Source organism: Rousettus aegyptiacus, unplaced genomic scaffold, assembly GCF_014176215.1.
Source record: "Rousettus aegyptiacus isolate mRouAeg1 unplaced genomic scaffold, mRouAeg1.p scaffold_m13_p_4, whole genome shotgun sequence".
NCBI classification, from domain to species: domain Eukaryota; kingdom Metazoa; phylum Chordata; class Mammalia; order Chiroptera; family Pteropodidae; genus Rousettus; species Rousettus aegyptiacus.
This window is the reverse complement of record NW_023416307.1, coordinates 100,223,350-100,247,821: the sequence shown is the minus strand read 5'-3', so window position 1 is coordinate 100,247,821 and position 24,472 is coordinate 100,223,350. Positions and strand designations below refer to the sequence as shown.

General features: G+C 37.4%; 1 protein-coding gene across 1 annotated transcript in view; it reads right to left on the bottom strand.

Moving 5' to 3' along the window:
- The window catches only part of FOXP1 (forkhead box P1), a 477,086-nt gene that overhangs the window by 353,505 nt on the left and 99,109 nt on the right, over nt 1-24,472 (bottom strand). The window contains exon 2 of the mRNA XM_016141476.2: nt 8,153-8,242. The gene's annotated coding sequence lies outside the window, so the exon portion shown is untranslated. The remainder of the gene's footprint in view (nt 1-8,152; nt 8,243-24,472) is intronic.

Below are 24,472 nucleotides of genomic sequence, written 5' to 3'. Positions count from 1 at the left end.
CAGCATCGTATTCACTGTTTCATATGATCAAGGTGTTTATTCTTTACATGACCCCTAACCCTTTGGAAGGTGCTACTTTTATCTTCAGGTAGCGGATGAGAAAACCAAGGTTCAGAATATTTTTTGCTCACAAGTATGCATGAATAAACAAACAATATCCAGCCCTTTCAAAATTCTTAGGGAAGTGTTATTAAGAATTCTACCGTTCACCTCACCAAACTTTACCCATGGAAGCTTTATCCATTCATTTATTATGTACTCAGGAGATAGAAGACTAAGGTAACATGAAAGGTGCCATGTGGCTAACCTGTACAAAAATCTTTTATCATCACCTTACTATTTCTAGCACTAACATTACTGACATATCCGAAAAGACATGTATATTTTAACTGACCTAAGATATTTTATGAGCCAATTATCCTAAATAATTCAAATCCAATTCCAAATACAGGGTTTAATCCAAGAAGAGATAGTAAGTCCACGAATCTGACCATTTTCCACATGGTTATTTGGTAACTCCTATTCATCCTCTGGGGTCCTAGCCAGGTCATTGCTTCTGTGAGGCCTTCTAATTCCCCTCCTCCCAACCACACACACACACAATCTATCAATATTCTTGTAGCTTCTCTATCACCATATTATAATTGATCTTTCTGTCTACCTTGCAGATAGTAAGTATGTTGACACCAAAGACCTTGCTTTAGCATCTAGAACAGTGACAATTGGTAGATGGATGGTTGGACAACAGGATAGACAGGGGGAGTGCAACAATGTATGAACTCCTAGCTTCTTGAGGACAGAGTATTTCTGAGGCACAGCCACCTCCTAGATAGTGAATGTCACTGGAGATGTCTAAGTATTAGGCAGACAACTTCCAAGGGGAAAATTCCAGAGGCTACACAATTGTGGGTAGCTGAGCGATGTGATACTTAAAGGTTCCTTCCAAATCTGTAATCCTGCATATTTACTGTGCATCAAGTATGGTACCTTACACATAATCTACCTTCCTAGAATTCTGACCCCTTCTTCTGAAACCAGCCCCTTTTTACCACCTCACCATTGTGTTGTGTAAGTTGAACACCACCATCCTTAAACACCATCCATGACTTTTATGACCCACCCCAGGCCAAGCACCCCTTTGTACCTCCCCGCTATCAGTTTAGCTCCAGCCCCAGAAAATCTTTCACTGAAAGGTACATTGCACATCCCGGACAAATCACAACCAGAAAGATCTAAATTCTATGACAGCTGCTAGAACTCATAGGAAAAGATTCCTTTCTGCTGAAGTTGCTATGCAAACAGATTCATGAATGTTTATCATGCCACAGCCTGGTAAGTGCCTGAGTGAATGAATCCAGCACAGAGCACAGGACAGCCAAGAGACAGAGAACAAGACTTGATGGCATGGTATGAAGCCCTGGCTTCAAATGTCCCTGAAGTTTGTTCTACCATTCGACTTTTCAGAATCACCAGTTCATCGCAGTTGACCCTTGAATAACATGGGTCAAACCATACACTTTTCCCCCCCAATAAATACCTGTACTGTTTTTGATCCACAGCTCAGAGTCCATGGATGCAGAGGCCGACTGTATGTATTGTTCTACACCATTTTTTATAGGGGCCTGAGCATCCACAGATTTTGGTATCCACGGGGGGTCCTGGAATCAATTCCCCACAGACACGGACAAATGACTTAAGTTTCTGGCGAGTCAAAAGTTATATGTAAATTTTCAACTGCATGATGGTCAGCAGCTCTAACCCCTACACTGTTCAAGGGTCAATGGTAATTCCTCTTTCTGTCTAAGCTGGTCAAAAGTAACCAGAGACTGTATAAGTGGGCTCAGTATTTTAATGCACGGACACATTAAAAATGGTCTGCCATCTGTGTTAACAAGGAGATATTGATACTTGAAACCCTGTTAGTAAAAATCGCTTACTTGTAGTCTCTTGCAAATTGCTTTTATATAGTTTTCAAGTATACATTTTACTATACATGTTTTTACAAACCTGATATTTTCATTTTTGTAGGTCAAAGTCCTAAGTATATAACTTATGAATTCAAGTATCCAAAGGCCTTCTAATTTTGTTAACCAGTGCTACCTCTAAGTACCCCACATTTTCACCCCGGTAAATGAAAAGACTTCCAAGTAAACCTATCGCAAGTACTAAAGGGACATTATGAACCTGCTAAGCTGGGAAAATGCCCCAGGTACAGAACTGCTGCTTTGGGAAGGAGACCTTCTCACTTGCTACACTTTTTCACACAGGTGATTGAGCGGAACAAATCAGTTGTTCGGTGGTCAGAGGCTAATATGAAATAAAATGAGGGCTACCGAAATGAGGTTAATTAGAATAATGTACCAGAGAAAAATGAATCAAAGATCTAGAGAAAATTTCTTAACAGGCATGTCCAACTAAGACAGAAGAATGCCAATTAAATGTCTGTCCTTGTTCCTAATCATATTGGGACATACTTTATTTTCCCGTAGCTCTTGTACTAGCAAAAAAAAAATCAAAGCATTTGAAAAAGTCTAATAAGATCAAACAGGGCTGCTAGATAGAACTGAAGTATAAAGACTCGACAAGCAACATAGAAGCAGTCCCAGAGTAAAAATGGATGCTAAGGCAGAACAGTACTTAACAAACAACACCCTTGGAAAATGTTTTCATGGTGAAGACCGTATGGCATAGTGAATAGGAGCCATGGCACCAAGGGAAGGGTGTCTGAGTTCAAATCCCAGCTCTACTTCTAAGAAGCAGAGAAGTTCGAATCAGTTATTTAACCTCACTATACCTCAGTTTCCTCATCTGTAAAACGGATTTTTAGAATTACAACCTCTCTCATAGAGTTTTTATGAATTAATACATATCAAGTGGATTTGTGTCATGGTTAATAAATGATTTGAGACAGATATGAGCAAAGGCAAGGCGCAGCCTCTCTTGATGAGAACATTTAGGGAAAAGGTTTGCTGATGGTCTATAAGAGCTGACATTGAGAAATTCAACCTCTACCACATCTTAACCAGACTGAACTTGGCACTGAGAGACTGCTACCCCAAAATGGACACAGACAATGCAGCAATATTTCAAACCCACAGAGAAAAATCCCTCCGAGAGCTCCTAATCTTCCCCCTGATCCTCAGGCAGCAGCGTATTGAGGAGAGAGTAGCATGAGGGCTGCTCCAGGCTACCAAGCACCCTCGGTAAGATCCGCAATCAAGTCTTACAGCGTGTGGATCTGCTTCCTCTTCCATGACTATTGTTTTGGTTTCTGAGATGGTAGCTGGAAATGGGTGTTCCGTGTTTTTAAAGATGTAAAACAGGCATGTTTTTGGCCATTCTGAAGGCTGCTATGAGTCTAATGAAAGTTTTCTCATGAATTGTTTATATCACTTGACTGAAATTTACTACTTTTAGCTTTTTCTTTACTAAAAAGCCTCTTAGGAACCAAACACGGTATCTTAAATTATATCTTAATCATATTCTTTTATTTTTATAAGTCAAGAGAGTATAAATTGTAAGTTAATAAAATCAATGGCTCTTTTTTTCTTAGGTAAGCCTAGTTATTTAATTAATCATGTAAATAAGAATATATGACTTTATGTAGCTCATCTTTTACCACCAAAAAGTTATGAGATTTAAAGACAAAGTTCCTCTCTGTGCTTCAGCTTTCACATAAATGCACATTGAACAACACACTTTGAGCACATGCATAGTGAAATAACATGGCAATAATAATAGACCATCTTCCTTAGGCAGGTAAAAGAAATCAGAGCTAACAATGAAAGATATTTATATCTAACTCCTTTCATTCTACATAGACTAAAGTTGTCTTTCAACAACAACAAAAAAATGTATGTGAATCATCAGGACACATACATCATTACACAATTTTTTTTAAATATTAGAATTTATAAGAAATTTAAGATGTGGTCTATAGTGAAACAGAAGGTCAAACCAACTCTGATTAATTTAAGGACAAAACATATCCTAGCCAGGTGGCTTAAGAACAATACAGCACCCTAAATTCTGAATTTCCAAGGTTTAGTGGATGTTGGTCAGGCTCCAAATATTGAGCCATCCCAGCATTTGAGGTTTAGCACTTATATTTTCTGAAATAAGTCATAAACAGCCAACAGGTCAACAACAAACATAAAAGAGATCATCCCTGCTTGCTCATTTTGTATTTTTTTTTTTTTAGATTTAAAGCGAATTCAGTGCATAAAACATAAGCAAATACAATAGAGAATCAAAGCTCTTCACCATGTTTACCACTTTAAAATGAAGATTGCAAGAAAGTGCAATATAAGTTTTATCAGTATAACTGCAAATACCTTTTGCTAGTCTTTTTAAATCAACAGCACAGTTATTGTTCCAGACTCTATGCACATATCATCTCATTTAATCCTTAAAATAACACTATGGGCTAGGTAATGCTATTACCCCTGACTCAGATAAGTAAACTGAGGCCCAGAGAAAGAAAGTCATTTGTCCAAGGATAAACAGCCAGTGAATGAGAATGCTGAGATTTGAGCTTGGAATCCAATGTCATTAATTACCCTGTACCACCCATAATACGTGTTGACCCAAATGGTAAATGACTCTATCTTCATGGGAAAGATGATGTATAACCCTCTCGGGATGAGACACATGGGGTGTCAAACATGTGTGCAGTGCATAGTGGAAATTTCTCAGAGAAAACCCTATTTCTATAAGGTGAAGTGTAGAGTTTTATTTCTTCTCTTAATCTTTCACCCAGATGCAGTTCTCTTAGGTACCATGAAAATATAGAAATTCACAGGAAAATGGCCAAATGTATTCTGTCTGTGATCATGCCTACTGTACGCTAGGCATTGCCAACCAGAAAAAAAGCCATGCTGGATCAGACAGACCTATCCCCTGCTTATTACCTGGTAAATAGGAATATTCAGTAAGCGGAAGAAGCTGCAATAAATGGAACAAAGAGGAGGCTCGGATAGCTCTAATAATGAGAAGGGGGAGGAGGTAAATCTCCCTTAATGTGAGTAAGTCAGGGAAGGCTTCTCTGACTAAGCATTAAGGGGTGAGAAAGAGTGAGCCCTGTGAAATAACGGAAATTGTTCCAGGCAGAAAATACCATGGTCCAAAGGTAAAAAGATTTTATGGTATTTGAACATGGACGCAGTATTTAAATAAAAATATTTGAAACTATATAGCAAAAGTTTCTAAAAGTCTTTGGAACAGACAAGATCTTCAAGTAGCTACCTCCACAGAGTCAACTACCTAATGAAAACAAAGCTTATGTTAAACATTATTTTCTAAATTTTATCTTTTTTAAAGAATTTTTAAATTGTGGTAAAATACACATAACATAAAACATACCACTTTAAATATTTTTAAGTGTACCACTGAGCAGTGTTAAATACATTTACATCGTTCTGCAACCAATCTCCAGAACTCTTTTCATTTTGGTACGCTTAAATAGACTCTTGATGGGTACCAATAAAGTCTGGGGGTCAATCCTCCCAAGCCCATCAACTCTGTAATATAGGGTCACAGTTAATGAAATCACTGCAGGCTCCTATAAATAGATGGTGTGACTTGACCTATCTTCACCTGACAGTGCTCAAAAACTCAACAGATGACCACAGTCACGTGGCTGCTACCACTTCTCAATCTTTGGGACACATCACCAACTGGGCCACCTATGGGCACTGCTGACAATCTCTGCCGCAGTCATACAGCAGCTTATGTGTGCAGATGGCACTGTTTTTTCAGGGCCATTCCCAAGAAGATCTGTGGGGGGCCAGGGCTTACTGTGCCGACTCAGCACAGAGGCAGGAACTGGGATGAGGTGGGGAGATCAACATCATGTAGCATCAGCCTGTACGAGTGAAACCCTACAGAGTTTCAGATTATCATCAGCAATTCTGACTTGAAAGTAGTTAGTGAATTCTGCTTGCTAGGCAGGCCCATTGTCTGACTAAGTTAAAAAAAAAAAAAAAAAAAAAAAAAAACACAGAAAGAAAAAAGAACTGAATGTCTCTTGGGAGAAATTGTCAAAATGGGACCCAGAGATCGAAGTCCTGTTAGCAGGCTGTCCGGTCACATACATAGTGGTGGCATCAAAGCTGCCTCCCAAGGCTCTACTTAGATATAAGGGCAGTTGGGGTGAGAAGTAACAGACTGTGAAATATACAACATCTACCAGTAAAACAGCCACCAATGAACCAGCCACAGGATGGTAAAAACTCCTTGAGAACAGGGATTTCTACCACAATATTTGCGGTGTGTAGCACAATGCTGGCATTAACTACCTACCAGGATCTGTGCTAAGCTCTTTACAAGTGTCATTTCACTAACTCTTTTCAGGGAGCTAACTACTATTTTTATCCCCATTTCCCAGATAGAGAGGCCCGTTGGCCCAGAAAGGTTAAGTAACTTGCCCAGGGTCACTCAGCCAGTAAGAACAAAAGGTGGAATTTGAATCTAAGCTGATCTAACCTCAATGCAATTATTCTTAACCATACTGCTAACCATATATGGATATAGCAGGTATTCAATAGATGTTTGTGAATGCATCAACTACTATGTTTCCTAAGCATCTATCAATGATATAGAATGATTTGAAGCATAGGGCAGTCTCATTCTACTCATTCTATGAGATGAAAATTTTCACAAGAATAACGTATGAGCCGGTCTGGAACACAGAAATTGGACAGGGGTGAGTCACTTTCCCCCTTCCTCCAAGGTGAGCTTTTGGCAGAGATACAAGGAGCAGCAAACCACAGAGATGCAGAGTGGAGAGCACTGCCCAACCTTTGAGGACAGTGCAAAGCCACCAGCAAATACCCATGCACATACTTGGAAGAACAGAATTGGGTGTGGGCCTGCATGTCGCTAGGACCTCATGCTGGTACTCAAGCTTTAACAAAAGCATATATCCGGAGGAAAGAAAATCCAATGAAAGACTATATTACTATCTTTTTGTGAGAAAAAAAAAAAAAACTAGAAAATTCATGATTGGGATTCTGGTTACCCTTCTATTCGCCAAACTGTTTAAGTATGACTTTCTTTCTTCATTATCACTACTAGTCCAGAAGCATATTTGCTGAGCCTGTCTCTATGTTTTGACATGCAAGACTTGTGAAATTCAAACATACTTGTAGACATCGAAAGCATTATTATTTATTAAGGCCTATATTAAAGGTGAAAGATCTTAAAACACTCTCAGATTCTGATGATTAAAGGAAATTTAATCATTGTTCATTGGCATTTGATCTTTAGCCTGCCAAAATCTACCCGTTGATCCCTTCATCCATATTTGATACTAAAAAGACATTTCAACAGCTTGTCCATCAACTCTTAAATGGAAAGAATGTACAGACAAACCACATTACTCAGAAAATAAAAGAGCCTTCCCCCACACTCATTTAGCTCATGAAAGTCCAATGTGTAAAGAAGCATACTCCACTAGGTGAGCCAGAATGACTGTGCAGAGCCATTCATTACATTTGTAAAGAGTTTCAAAAATCTCAAAGTGCTTTCACATACAGTAAACTTGTTTCATTCTTATGACTATACCCTGCACTGTCCTAAGGGTAGATAGTTTATATTCCTATTTCGTCTTGATAAATGGTCTTGCTCACGCTCAGATGGACTAATACCCAGCGAGGTATCCTGTTTACGAGTCATATGTCCTCCTTCCATGCATTAGATCAAAGGTTAGCAAATTACAGCTTTCACGCCAAATATGGCCCACTGCCTGTTTTTGTAAATAAAGTTTTATTGGAACAGTCGTGTCCATTTGTTTACGTAGTGTCTATGTCTACTTTTTTGCTCCATCCACAGAGCTGACTAGTTGCAACAGAGACTGTATGGCCCATTAGGTTGAAAATATTTATATCTGGCCTTTTATAAACAAAGTCTGCCAACCCTGCAATAATTAGATCAGCTTTCCACAAATATGATCCAAGTTATGGATCCTACCATTGAAAGCCATAAAACTGTCATGGAGCACAAGAGATCTTCTTCTGATAGCTTTGGAATTCATGCTTGATAACGGAGCATTCCTTTATCTTCCCAGTGATTACTATATCCACTGCTATGTAACCTGCAAAGGTGGATGGCAATTTTAAGAAGTAAACAATGTTAGTGTTCTTTTTCCTCTTACCTTTTAATGTGTCTCACAGCCATAAAAAGCCTGGGGGTTACTGGTTGGGGGCATGCATAATGCCACAGGACTGCAACACACAGAGGGACACTGAAAGCAAAAAGAAGAGGTTAAGTGAAGGGGCAAACTGTGATGCTTCACAATTTGTATACATGTATGTCTATATACATATACACACACACACACACACACATACATATATATACACACACACGCACACACACATGAAATAATACATATGTAATACATATGTAATATGTGAAATACATGTAATAAATATGTGTAATATCTATATATAATAGGTGTATACAAGCATCTATTTTGTCCTTTTCTTTCTAGAATCAGTATTTCACTGGCTTATAACCTGAATTCAGAATTACAGAACTATAGAATGATATCAGAAGGATATAAAATGCCATATAGCCAAGTAAAACTGCACTCTTGACGGCACTGTCATTCACTTAGAAAGTGTGGCTTCTTTAACTTCCATTATTTCTTATTTTTTTAAGATAAATTTTTATAATTACAATGCTATCTCGTCCTGAAAAATAAGAGCAAGACAACCCATGAATCGAAATGATGATTTTGCTTTGGGATTTGGTCACTTAGTCTCACTCAATAGAAGTGATGGGAGGAAATACACACATATGCACAGAGGTGGGAATGCACACTCACATGAACAAAATCATACTTGCCACAGTTTACACTTCTTTTAGCAGGTGGATTTAAAATATAGAAGGAAGTTGTGGCACAGCCTTCTCATGGAAACAGACAGCCTGTGCATGTGTTCACGTGCTGAGGCTGAGAGCTTTTGTGCCTTAGTTGGGTTATTAGAATATTTACCAAATCCAATTCCAAGTAAGCTGAAGTTGCTGACACTAAGGCAACTCATTCTCAAGTAGTTTCAGGACGTTTTTGTGATTAGCAGCCAGTAGCAAGGGTTTTGCATGTCAGGCCTTTTCTGCATAGATCCTTAAATGATAATGCCACCTATACAGCCCTCAAGATGACAGAAAGGACTCTGTAATATGGGGAAATGGAACTACAGAATGAGTAGAGAGCATGAGCTCTTCAGTATGCGTGTGTGTGGGGGGGGGAGGTTGTCCTCTTTCAACAGTAAACGCAGACAAAACTCCATGAATGTAACTATGTTCTAATCAGACAGAGAAGTTGAAACCGAAAAAGAGATGTATGAAGTTTTATGATTTGAATAGTCATGTACCTCCGGAAACTGTGTGGGTTGTCTGTCTACCAGAGCTCAGAAGAGGGTTAAGAGGTGGTTCTCCCAGTGGGTGCCTCTTCTTGATAAGAGATAAGCTCAGGCCAGATTGGTCCACAGTATGTTTTCTAGGTATCGGATGTCTGTGTGAGTGTAAACTGTGTTTGCCAAATATATTACAACTTAAGAATCTTTATTCTTACGAGTGTAGCATGCTGTGTTAGCATTATTCCTCTTCAACATAGCAGCTTAAGAGTATGATAAGAATGTATCAAAAATATTTTTAAAGATAATTTAAGTTGGCAAAGGATGTACTTGATCAAACTTAATTGGTGAACTCATTAATGAGCAACTGCCACCACAAGAAAGAGGACCATTGTCATCAGCTTATCAGAGCAATGAGATAACAAAGTTAATTACATTGCTTTCAGTGGATTTACACTTGCTTCCTTTTAGAGTCTACAGTTTCCAAACATTTGTTCTGACACTCTAGGTTTTTGTTCCTCTCAACAAAAAAAACTATCAGCTGTAGGCTCCTCAAGGAAAACGCGGTAGATCACAGCCCTAACATCAGCGCAAAGCAATTGGAAAACTTTTCTACCCTTTATTATCTACTTGTAAAATGTTATAAGCCTGTAAACTAGTAAATTTATGAGCCACATTAATAATTTACTTATACTTGATCGCAGGTTTCACAAACATTGTTTCCAGGGATGTAGAGCATAATTTGTAGGTCTGGCTTCTCTCCTAAGGGGGCACTAACTAATTTGACACAGTAACATGACATTGATGGTGGGGCACACTAATGACCATACTCCAAGATGTGGCTGTCAGCCTGTCGTTCTAGTGAGAAGCCAACTTGTTTTCACTGCTGCTCAGTGCACGATGCTCAACTAATTATTCAGGCGGCAACATTAATGAGAACACTCGTGTTTATTTTCAACATACTAACCAGTGCTCAGCTTCCTGTTTGTCTGATACGGTCACTGAATAAAATGTGTTTCATGAATAGTAAGTTTGAAGTCTACTATAACAGAAGAGCACTGGAGAAAAATAAGCAACAGCTTATTGGAAAACCATCCTCATCAACTTGCTTTATGCCTCGAATATTGTAAAGGACAAAGTAACAGGTAGTATGAAATGCCGTGAGTACTAAGAAAGTGAAAGGAATATTTTTAATCCATATATCCATGGACAATCTTAACTTCTAAGCAAGGCAACTGGATCACAATATGGTCAAGAGCAATTTCCATCTCAAAGAAACTTTAGTAACTTCATGATACTAAAAGATTTTTTTTGAGTTAGCTTTTCCATGGAATGGCCAAAAGCTTTGTTTGCTTTAATGTGCTTTTTTTTCAAACTTAGAGAAGTTTGAACTTTGATAAAACTATCTCAAATATGATCTTCACAAACATCACTAGATGCAATTGTGGGTTTTCCCCCAAATCTATTGTAAAACTGTACTATCAAGGGCTTTTAAAAAGTGTACTTTAATATCCTCTTATACATCTTGTTTCTACTATAGTAAATTTTGCAATCAAGTTCCATCTACTTTAAATTACATTTCTATTTTGGTATGATAAATTTTGTCCTTCATTTTATGTAATTATAATCCTAAAATATTCATATAATGATAATGTAAAATGAATAAATTTTTTAAAAAAGGTATGCTTAGATCTATTAGAGGTATTGGAAAAGTGAAAAAACTACTGATGTGATTTATTGTAAAACGTGCACTTTGAATTAAATAACAGTAGTGATAGTTTAACAAATGTTCGATTTGACATAATTAATGAATTTTACTTAATAACATGTATGAATTCTGATTTTAAAGGATAGAAAGAAATAAATATGAGTCCACATAGACCACTTTGGGAATGAAAATGTCATTGCAAGCAACATTTCTTAAGTATGTAGTTCTAAACTTACCCTACAATAGATCTGTGACTTTAGAGTGCCAAAATATGTAAATGGCGTACAATGTGTGGATGGCAGATTCAGATCTCAGGCTAATTTTTACAGTATATTTATACAAATATACAGATTAATTGTCCCAACCAAGCATTACTGTCTCCAAATGCTGCTATTCCCTTTGGTACCTGTTATGGACCATATTATTGACATCTTTGTGCAATTTATTCATGGTAAGTATTTGTCCTCCATAATAACATAAAAAGATATAGTCAACCTGTGGCAGACTGGTTTATCGAATCCACTTCTTTTTCCTAGGCACACAGCTGGGATGTATTTCCCAGCCTCCCTTGCAGTTAACTGGGTCCTTATGACTGAGTTCTGGCTAAATAGATGGAAGTGGGTATGTTACTTTCATTCTGACCCTGAACCCTCCTGAACCATTCCTAATGCCCCTCTCTTTCCCTGATTGTGGGCCACAGGTCCAGTGGATAACTCTTAGTTTTCGTAGACAGTGGAGTCACTGGATGGAACAAGCCAAGGTCCCCGAAACACCACATGGAGCAGAGCCATGATCCCTTGTTCCCCAACCAGCCATCACTAGACTGTGGGGTGCCTAAGAAATAAACCTGCACTGAGGTAAGCCTCTGAGACTCAGGAATATTTGTTACAATTGCCAGTTATCTCTTACCCAATACAAAGACCTTTAAAAATCCCTGGCTCCAAAGTTATGCTTGAAACTCCAGGCCACATACATAAGCAGAAATACTGTAAATTGGGGGAAATCTCTGAACATTTTACAGTTGTGATTATTTTTGCTCCTCTAAGCTAAGCATAAAAAAAAGAAAGGGAGTCGACAGCTAATGTATCCCCAAAATGTATGAGCTGTATCTTTTCTTATTTAATCACCACATAGCTCTGTGAAGAGGTCTCATTCCCATTTTATGGATGAGAATACTGAGCCTCTCATAAGTGAAATATAAGCAAATACCATGAAATGTATATCCAGGTGACATTTTCCTAGTTGAATCCCCTTGACTTTATTATCCGAATTTTATAGAAAACACTTATTTCTAAATCAAACATTCTTGGCTTATAAAAGAAACATTTCTATCACACTATCCAAAATTTAATACATTTTTAATAAAATGTGAGGGGAAAGTGTCAAGTTACAATTGGTAGCATGTCAGAAACTTCTGTAGAGGATTTGAAAAGCCAGCAATAAAAGCAATGTATCTCAGAAGTTCTTGGTGATTAAAAAAAAAAAAAAAGCCACATTTCACAAAAAAATGTATGTCAAATCTATATTATTTGTTGAGTAACTAATGTTTTAGACATTTATATTCTAAATGTGACGGCTGTTGACTACATATAAGGCATTTTACTACACTTTAGAATGATGGTTGACAAACTTTTTCTGAAAAGGACAAGTGATATTTTAGACTTTGCAGCCATAAATTCTCTATTACACTCCTCAACTCTGCCACTGTAGTAGGAAAAAAATCATAGGCGATAAGTAAACAAATGGGTATTGTGTTCTGATAAAACTTTATTTACAAAAACAGGTCGTGGGCCAGATTTGGCCAGAGGGCCATAATTTGCCTATTTCTGTTTTAGGAAATTGTTTGGAGGTTTTGAATATTGACATATAACATGTGATTTCTCCTATGTAAAATATGGGATATAGGATCTGGTTAGCATTTTCGCCCAGGATATCTGACTGCCAGAAATGGATTACTAATGTTCTGGGAAAGTAGCCTTAATATGCCATGGTGCAAGAGCTAAACAGCTGTCAGCATTCGGCTTCCGTCTGAGGTCTCACTCTACTACCTGTTTGTCCCCCTATGTCATGCCACCTTTCAAAGGGCTCATGTGTCTATATAAAGCACTTAAAGGCATCCCCATTCCATGTTGAACAAGAATCTAAATATTGTAACAAAAAAAGCCGATGGTTTTTATCAGCCGACACATTGAAGTCCCTGAGTTAAAGTAATACAGGTAACACAGTTACCTTATATTACAGTGACTGTATATTAAGACATTCTTTAAAAAAAAAAAAAAAAGCAATATATAGATTTAAAATGTCACTGAGCGCTAGGAAGAAGAAATGACCACCTCTGAAAGTTTCTAAATCAAACATGAAGTCTCCTCATTTGAGAACCAAACAGCTTTCTTGGACTTCGAGGATATTCTCTGTTAACCAAATTCAGAGTAGGAGCTAAGTGTCCGCTGATGGAATATGCCAGAAACAATGTAGCAAATATATTACACCATTCTTCTCTCAAGAATGTAAAGTTGTTGTAACAAGATTTAGCTTATTTTTTCTTTTTTTTGGATGGCAAAATTCAGAGACACACACACACACACACACACACAGATGCTTTTAAAAATAATCTCAGTTCCCAATTAGTGTTGTATTACAATAGTTAAGAGTACAAGATGGTTTGAAGCATAAAATGGCTAAATTTTAGGAATCTATTTGACCTAAAATGTCAATCAAAACAGAACAAAAGCAAGTAAATAATGGTCCAATCTGACAAAAAAATATTTCACAATCATTAAAAATGATACTGAAAATGGGGAAATATGTTTTATAATGTGACATAAAATAAGCAAGACAAAAAAATTACCTATAATAGATCCACATGTATAAAACTATGTGTCAATAAGGAAAAGAAAAATAAAATATTATTCTTGAAGCAATTAAATGATCCACCTTTCTTTTTAAAAGTCCTCTTAATAAGATTCAATAAATTTTTGTACTTCAAGCATTTAAAAATATAATAATTTTGTTTTATACTTCAAGCCTTTAAAAAAAGGAAATAATTTAAAGAAGTTGATTGCTTGCTGATTATAGCTGTAAATAAACTGTTTGATGCAAAAATATACTTTCTCCTCTCCTTTTTCCATGATGGCACAATAATTTGTCTTTCAATAATTTAAAACAATTCTGAGTCGTTTTCTCATTAAGAGCAAAATATGTCTTGATCATGAAGCTTGGCATTTCATACATATTTATGCCAAATGTATGGCTTCTTTAAAGTTGGGGTGGTAAGCTGACTGACAGGCAACTTCTGTGTAGAAAAAGGAATAGGTCTATCGTGTCAACTGGGAGAAGGGCACCATGCTGTCTTCACAATCTTTTTCTGTGGAGGGTCTTTCCTAAAAGCCAAAACATATACAACAAATGTGATCTTCATCGCTATTTTCTCTGTCCATCTCTCTCTCTTTCTCTCTCTTTCTCTCTCTCTCTCTCTCTCTCTCTCTCTCTCTCTCACACACACACACACACACACACACATACACACACACACACACACACACACACTTGCCTGAATACTTTCGGTGGCTCCCCAGCTTTCTGAGGACAAAGATCAAAACCTTCCTTAGCCTTTACAAGGCCCTATGTTCTGGCCGCTGCATATCTCTTCAGCCTCCAGCTCAACTACACATCTCCACCGGCCCAACCAAGCTTCTCACTGAGCTTCTGTACCAAACTGGAAGGATTGCAAGAAGGGAGACTGATGTAGATTTCAGCGCTTTCCTGAGAACTATTGTGGTCAACATGACAGTTGAGGAAGAAACATACCTTTCTTTTTTTAAAAAAAATAGGGCATCACAAAGTAAACACTTGATTATATATTTTCTTCCACTTAATGTATCATGAAAAATTTCCCACATTGTCTTCTGGATAAAAATAAACTGAGATTAGTACACACACATGCACACATGCACACACACACACACACAAAATAAAGTCTTAAAAGCAATTTCAGTTTTCTCCTTAAGACAGAATAATTAACCCACAGGTCCTCTGCAAGCCCATAATAATGGCGAGTGGGGAGATTAAGTTAGTCCTCACCAGCAGTGAATGCTTTTCTCCAAACTTGTCTGATCCAGCAGCAGAAGAGAAAAACAGGGTCAACTGCAGAACACAAACAGGTCTTGCCATATGAAAGACAATCTGTGTGTAGTCAGACTAATTCACCACTCAGGGTAGAATATTTCATTTTATGGTAGAGGGAATGCAAGCTACAGCTAGCTCATCAACAAATCGCCCTGTACAATCCCAGAGAAAGATGGGCTCTTAGTTGGGATTTAAATGAAAGACATCTCCTTCTGACATGTAAAAATTAAGGGCCTCTGAGGGCTATCACTCTTCTTGATCTCTGAGAGAACTAAGGTATTTATTGATGAGCAAGCTACAAAAACAGGAGGTAAATATGCTTTATTTTGATCAAACCTCAGTGGCTGAAAGCAAAGTAACGTATTTGTTGAGGACTACCACACGATAACTAATTCCATTTCATTTTCTCCTTCCTGGGCCCACAGGGATTACAGTGACCATTTTACCTGGCATTTAGGTTGGGACTATGTGGCTGTTTTCTAAACAATGGGATGTGAACAGAAACAGGTATACTTCTTCGAAGCTACACACACACACACCCCAACAGTGTTCCCTATTGCTGACTAATATAGTTTACACCTCATTACAGTCTTCATTAGGACCTACCTTAAATAAGTACTTATTGTTGGCTTGGTCTCCACTTCTCTCATCTTGATCCCATGGGACCATGCCTTAATGTTTTGTTTATCTGCCTTTTAAAAAAGACCCATCACAATGCCTTTTCACTATTCAGTTAGATAGAGTAATAGATAGTTAATTATTAAGAGAAGAAGTATACACTTCACAGTTACTTTCCAGTAGATACCTCAGGCCATACACTGTGTTTGAAGCTGAGTACAGCTTGGAATTGAGACAAACAAGGCCTCTGTCTTCATGAGGACCACAGTCTACCAAGAAACATGAACACGAATACCTGGGAATGATTAACAACAGATATGACCCAACCACAAGAGGTCAGGATTCATGGAATAAAAGATCTGTAAGCCTAAGACATCAAAGGTGAGCAGGACTGAGCCAGTTTAGATAGATGGGCTGGGTAGAGGTGAGGAGAACGATCCTAGGGATCCTCCAACGGCAGAGTCTCCAGTGCCACTCTTGGTAAAAAAGATATGAGAAAGCACAAATCCAGGCCCCAAAATAATCAATCTTCTGGCTTCTACAATGACTTTTAAAATATAACTTGGGAGCATCAGGACTTTCAAACCCCAAACAAGGCCAAATAAGTTGAGAAACAGAGAAATAGAAGAATGCTATTACCCTCTGCTAAGTGTCTCAATGGTGTAACTTAACACAAAACACTTGTTTTTCTACCACTGCCAGGGAGAAAGGAGTGGGTTATTCACACTAAGAATTGTTTTTCTAAATCATCTGAGAAAACAGTAGCAAGTGAAACAAAGCAGTCTCAGTTCACAAACCACAGCACTATTCCTTTTTAAAAATCCATCCACCTCCTCCTTTATAAACATAATTAACCGTCAAAAAAAAAAGTGGACTTTGTTTATTCTTTAATTCAATAAACCTATGAGGAAATAGCACTAAAATAGGGTCAAGAAACCAGGTTCCCATCAGCACTGGATCACCACTTAGCTGCAGCCTTTTGCTGAGTCCCCTAATCTGTAGAATGAGAACAGTGAGCTGAGAGAACTGGAAAGTCCTTTCTGGCACTAATACCTCATAAAGGGGTTCTTAAACTCGCATACTCATCAGAATCACCAGGAAAGCTCGTTAAAACAGGATTGCTGGGCCCTAACCCCAAAGTTTCTGATTCACTAAGGCTTTGATAAGGGCAGAAAATTTACATTTTCTATCTAGGTGATGCTACTGTTGCTGAAGGTTCAGCTGACAACATTTGAAGACCATGCACCGAACTGCTCTTCCAAACCTCTGTCTGTGTGCAACCGCACGCCACCCCAGTCAGAAGTGGGTCTTCTCCCATTCAGGACCATGGGCCTGTCTCGGGCATGCCCTCTTCCAGGGTTCCTTGCCCAACCTGAGAGAACCAGGGCCTTATCTTCTCTCCCAAGGAAGTCTACTCTCAGCAAAGCTCTTCAATCCATTCCACAACAGCCACCTGTGTGGTTTATTCTGATGCCTAAATCATAAATGGCTGCCTTTGAGTGCTTCTCACCAATCTCAGAATAAGACCCAGCCCTCGGTGACATTACTTATACAAGGCCCTGCTCACAACTCCAACCTCTCCTGTACCCACCCACCCACCCATCCCCAGTACCCACTAACTGCCTCTGGCCACACAGGTCTTTCTGCTCCTGCACCATACTCATTCCTAACTCGGAGGCTTGGCTTTCATCATTTGCTCAACCTGAAAAGTTCTTCCTCCCGCTCTCTGTAAATGAAGAACATTCTTTTCTTTTATTTTATTATTAGTTTCAAGTATTCAGTAAATTGGTTAGACATTTATATAGTTTATAAAATGATCCCCTAATTGCTCTTTCTCTCCTCTGGCTCTCCACCTGGCCATTATATTAATGCTGACTGCATTCCCTATGCTATGCTGCTCCCCATTCCTATGACCATCTATCAACTACTAATTTGTACTTCGTTAACCCTTTACCCCTCTCTCCCAGCCCCCAACTCCCTTCCCCTCTGGCCATCACCAGATTGTCCTCTATATTTGTGAGTTTGTTTTAGATTAGTTTGTTTCTATTCTTTAGATTCTGCATATCAGTGAAATGATATGCTATTTATCTTTCTCTGTCTGACATTACACTCAGAATAATCACCTCTAGGTCTATCCAGGCCATTGCAAATGGTAGGATTTCATTTTTTTAATAATGAGTAATATTCCATTATATATATGAACCATAACTTCTTTATCAAATTTTCTGTTGATGAGCATTTAGGTTGTTTCCATATCTTGGCTATTGTAAATTGTGCTGCCATGAACATAGGGGTGCATAGATCTTTATGAATGATTGTTTTGGTTTTCTTTGGATAAATGCCCTGAAGTACAATTGTTGGGTCAAAAGATATATCCATTTTTAATTTTTTGAGACATTCCAGATTGTTTTCCAGAGTGGCTATACCAATTTACAATCCCACCAACAGTGTATGGAGGGTCCCCTTTCCTCCACATCCTTGCCAACACTTGTTGTTCTTTGATTTATTGATGATAGCCAATCTGATAGGTGTGAGGTGATACCTCATTGTGATTTTAATGTGCTTTTCTCTGATGATTAGTGACCTTGGGCATCTTTTCATATAACTATTGACCATTTGTATTTCTTCTTTGGCGAAATGTCTGTTTAAGTCTTCCGCCTATTTTTCAATTGGACTGTTTGTGTTTTTGCTGTTGAGTTGTATGACTTCTATATATATTTTGAATATTAACCTCTTATCAAATGTATCATAAGCAAATATCTCCTCCCATTCGGTTGGCTGTCTTTTCGTTTTGATGATAGTTTCCTTTGCCATGCAAAAACTTTTTAGTTTGATGTAGTCCCATTTGTTTATTTTTCCTTTTGTTTCCCTTGCCCGAGGATATATGTCTGAAAAGAAATTACTAGCAGAAATATCACCAATATTATGCCAATGTTTTCTTCTAGAAGTTTTATAGTTTCGGGCCTTATATTTAACATTTTAATCCATTCTGAGTCTATTCTTGTATATGGAATAAGAAGATGGTCCAATTTCTTTTTTTTTTTTTTGCATGTATCTGTCCAATTTTGCCAACACCATTTATGAAGAGCATTCTTAACCTTTAGATCTTAAGTCAAAGCCATCTCTTCTATGATGCCTTCCCTGAATGAACTATCTACGTGACCTTCCCAAGGTATGCACTGTAGACTATTTTCCTCATGCATTTCCATTATATGTAAATACATTGCTCCTTCATTTCACTATTTACTCTCTCTGCTTCTCTCTACTTCAAGGCAAACTTCACAAGAACAGGATCTGTGCTCACTCTGCGTGCCTCCCCCTGCCATATACAGGGCAAGGACTGTCATACACAGTAGGCACTCAATTAGCTGGATGCATGAATGACTAAATTAAATACTCCTATGCTAGTCTTTAATCAAAAAAAAAAATCTTAAGAAAAGGAAAACCCAATAATCATAAGCTACAATACCACAAGTTACAGAGCCCTAAATGATGCACAATGCTTATCATTTAGGGCTTTGCAATAACATGTGACAAGAAGAAAGTTACAGGAATGAAGCAACTATGCCAGGATGTCAGGCATCAGAAACTGAAGTGAAGTCAAGGGCTAGTGGAGGTCCCCCTTGTACGTCTCAAATCACCTCCAAGAGGCTCGCCCAATCCTCTACAAGCCATTTCATGGAGTTTATGCAAGGTTGTATGCATAATCCTTGATGTCTTAAACTTCTTTCTGATGTCACCGTGCTCCTGCTGTCAGGTATGAGGGGAAAGTAGGTACTAGAGTTCTTTGCAAGCTAAGCTCCTCTTACTCTGGACGACTCAGAAAAACCACTTGCAAGTAGTATATGTTAACCACAGTTTATAATTTTGCCACAGGTGTTTGACTAAAAAGGGGACAGAGCCTTTTAAGATAGCCTGCCTCTATTATGTCATTGTGTATATTCCAAACCACAACTAAAAGCTAACAAAATCCTTTCTTTCTATGCCATGGCAACCAGGAGAGGGAATGCTGCATAATTTTTCCAGGGGCATCCTCTATGCTCAAAAATGTTCATGCCTTTACAAAGAACATGTTAAGTAGAATTTTAACACACTTACCATAAAAGCTGACACTAGTATACTGGAGAGGAAATCAAATGACATGAGTTGTACCTGGCGGTTCAACAGAATATAGGATAAATATTCTTCATAAGGCAGCCAAAGCATTGGTTAGAAGTTCGAAGGAGGGAGATGAAGTTAATGAATATTCAAAATATACTATACCAAATGATTTTTCTGTAATCATTTTTAAAACTCATTAAAATGAACAAAGATTTTAGCAGCCTGGTGGGATGAAATCCAGTGCCAGTTATGGATTGGACACTAATTTCTTACTGTGTGGTCTTAGAAAAGTCACTCCCAATCTCTGAAACATAGTATAAAAAGAAGGTTTAGTGGGTTCAATTATTTCAAAGGTTCCTTCCAGTCCACACACTCTTTGAATCTATGAACATTTCCAGACTTGCATCTTATGGTGGACAGGCACAAAGAAAAGGGTGTGCCAACCTCTACTCTGCTCATCATAAAACAAACATGAGAACTACCATCCTTTATCAAAAGCTAAGATGTGGGGTGGCTATACTCTGTATCTATCCAAATAAAGTTATGTTTCCATGTACGGCAGGAGGGTGAGTTGATGTAGTAATTACCTGTTACTCTTGACAAGTAAGGTAATTAATGTAGCAAAATACCACTGCAATGTGTGTAAATTTAGACCACCATAATTAAAACACCCGTCTGTTCAACAAACTGTTCAATTAAGAAAAAATATTGACGGTGTACGTTTTTTCAAATTAAAAAACGCATGGAATGAATGAATCTCCCTTGGTTGACATCCATTTCTAGAATGCTTTCTCAGCAGGCAATATCCATAAAGGATTATAATGGAGTAACTCCTACTAAACACCAAAGTATTTTTGTATGTATACTATTAATACAAGGGTCTCTTGTGGAGTATTTTATTTACCATTCTTATTCCATAGAACATACACCAGTCAGAAAATGAACTCGAGGAGGGAGTACCTGAACCCCAAAACTACAGCAAGTAGCAAAAACTGCAAAGTTATTACTGTGCAACTATCTAAGTAACAAGGCTGTTGTCAAGTATCAAAACCTGAAAGTATTATTATCTACTTGCTAATTCTAAAGAGCTAGAGATACTAAAATCACTACAGGCTTCCCTGGTATTCTTTGCACAGAGGCAATGGTATCAAAGTTGGTTTTTTCCTGTGTCTCCAGGTCGTTTTTCAGACTCAGAGCTTGACATGTTAAAACAAGGAGGCTACCTGGTCCTTTACTTGAAGTAAAAATTATCTCCTTGCTAATCTGCTTTAGAAAAATCTCTAGCCTTGTCAAGAGCCAAATGCCCAAAGAAAGTAAACCCCAGAACTGCCATAAGACTGCAAGAAAAAGAGTTCAACAGTTATCAAATTAGGGAAAAAGCAATTACCTCTAAATCTGTGCTCTCTCCCTCCCTCCCTCCTTCTCCCCCTATCCCTCCCCCTCTCCCCCACACACATGCTGATATCGACAGGATATGTGGGGAACTAGTCAGGGGTCTTCACAGTTTGGAATTAAGGAAATCCCAAGGATTTTTCTTCTGAATTCTTCTATTCAGATAAATTCAGAGGAAGACACAACAAGTTGGCCTAAGGAAAGAAACAGCTGGAATTCAGACACCCTAAAAAATGTGATATGGGAAAGAAATGGTATATTATTTCAGTGTCATTTAATGATGTATTCATTTGTTTTGTTTGTATTTTCATATAGCATATTTTACCTTGTGAAACACAAAAATCTAAAGAGAAGTAACTAAAAGGAATCTTTTATGGAATTCTTAGCTTATCATACTAAAATTAAGTCCTAAAAGTTCTATATCTGAGAACTTGGATGTATCCCTAAGCAAAGAACAAACAGTTCAAGGAGACATTCTAGACTGAAACAAGGAGAGAAAATGAAATGATTTCTCCAAGTAAAATACTCTGATTTCCATTTGGAAATAATAATGTCATTAAAAGAACAAGGATGAAGAAATCATTTGTTCTAACCGTTGATAAAAAGAAAACTAGATGGTCCTAGAAGGGAAGCAAGAGGATTTTGGAAAAGCAGCCTTGGAACTTAGATTACATGCATGGTGGCATTGGAGCATTAACTTGCAAAATGAACATTTTTTTTACTCTCATTTTGAAAGGATGCTAAATTTAATTATGTTTAGGAACAGTGGGGGTGGGGAGAGGGAGAAAGAACATGAATTGGGGATCTTACACAAGAGTCATGAACAGCAAACTAAAATTCCTGATTTTCAAATGCTGAATGAACCATCTGAAGAAAAAAGTAGAGTCAACTCTTTTCTTATTCACTGGGAGAATTTATAGAATATGAAATCTCCACAAGCACTTACATCAAAGATTACATTGGATGGCATCTTATGGGCTATGTAATATTACAAGATATCACCAAGCTATTTCACATTTATTATATTATTTGGTCCTCACAAACCACTGAGGTAAGATTAATTCCATCTTATAGATAAGTAAATTAAGGCCCAGAGAAGTAGCTGACTAGTATGGCTGAGTTCCTAAAAGCTACTGTACTAAAACAGTTTGTTCTATTTGGAATCGAATAAAGATGTCCCTTGGTCCCACTGAATCAATTTACAGAGAATATTTGAATATGTTCCCTTTAGTACTTACATTTGTGACTTGTGTATTAAAATTTGTACCTTAAATTACCAGGCATACTAATTAATATGTTCCAAAGCATTGGTGGTGTAAGCTGTTAAATAATCACCCATGTTGAAAAAAAGGATCTGAGATGTTTCATATTCTGGTTTAGCCATTCAGTAAAAACACTAACCTGGAAATTGTGAACCTGTGAACCCAAAGGAGCTTAAGTAGTCAATTATATCTAGAATATCCCAAAAGAGGGCTCAAAGAAAACAATACTACCATCTTCAACATCTAACTCTGTATAAATTAGTTCTTGGTTTAACTTTCTTTTAAACTTTTCCTTTGGACCCTTCAATGGCATTGTACTGTGGTTCTCCATCATCTCACAGAATCCTAGAACCAATAGGCTGGAGGATGATTTTTACAGGTCACATGTGTTCACCAGATGTAGAAGCTACTGCAAGAAATTAAAAAAGATGATAAGTAGAGGTAAATAATTATCTAACAATACTTGTCATATTTATACATCTTTTACCTGTGGAAACTTGAAAGTGAGCAAAATGCAGAATAGATTCTTCATCCTTTTTCATTCTCAAAATTAATGAAAACCAGAGAAAAAACTAAATGGCAAATGGGTCAGCAGATGCTAATGAACTGATGTTAGGTGTTAAAATGTGAGTCAATGTTTCCTGAGGTTTAAGCAACTTTAAGAGAGTTCAATGGATCACAAAGACTCACTGATGTGAAGTTATCCAAATTCTAATCTTATATGAACTTCATGCATACTGCCTTTTCACACAAGAGAAAATTATTTTAAACCAGATATCAAAAATGTGGAAAAGTAAGATGCATATTTCAAGTATTATAGACTCATAGAGTTAAATGTTCTCTACTATTTAACTCCAGTTTAGGCATCCAGTAAAACAATAATAATTTGAAATACTTTCTTTTTAATTAGGTAACTAAATATCATATAAAGGTAATATTATTTTTTACATATCATGCACTGTACTCAGAACTATTTTTTGCATAATCCCATTTAACCCAAAAGCATCTGATAAGCTAGACTACAGACGGTCCCCGATTAATGATGGTTTGACTTAGGATTTTTCAATTTTACAATGGTGCCAAAGCAATATGCATTCAGTGGAAACCTAACTTCAAATTTTGTATTTTGATCTTTTCCCAGTCCGGTAGTACATGGTACTGTGTTTTCTCTCTTGTGATGCCTGGCATTATAAAATAGGCTTTGTGTTAGATGATTTTGCCCAACTGTAGGCTAATGTAAGTGTTCTAAACACATTTAAGGTATGCTGGGCTAAGCTATGATATTTGGTAGGCTAGCTGTATAAAATGTTTTGACTTACAATATTTTCAACTCTACATGGGTTTAATCAGGATATAATCTCATGTGTTTTAAATGGAGGACCATCAGTATTTCCAGTTCCTACCTCAAGGTGCTTTTTCACCTCCATCTTCAAAAGGAAAACTGAGGCTTAAAAGACTAACATTCCCAAGGTCACAAAGTTACTAAATAGCTTAGCCAGAATTTGAAACCAGATCTCTTTTCCCAACTTGAGTAATTACTTAACAACTATACTACCACACTTTAGAACATATCGGCTAATACTCCTGGTATAAGGTTTCCTGGTTCATGTTGATACTGGAAAGTAAAGCAACTTGAAAAAACAACTCTGTTTTAAGGAGCTTGCTTTGAAATAAAAGTCATTTTTTTGTGCTGGTAATATGGAGACTGATTATATTTTTCAGGTTTTAGTAAGAATTATTACCCTATAAGATATACAAATACTTCCCCAGAAATTGGGGTTTTTGTCTCTAATAATACAAAGCAAAAGCTCTGAACATTGTTATCATGTAAATCCTTGTATCTTCCAGACTTCTACTTCAAGTTGAAATGAAGTCACACTGGTTCTGGTATTCTAATACAGAATTTTGTC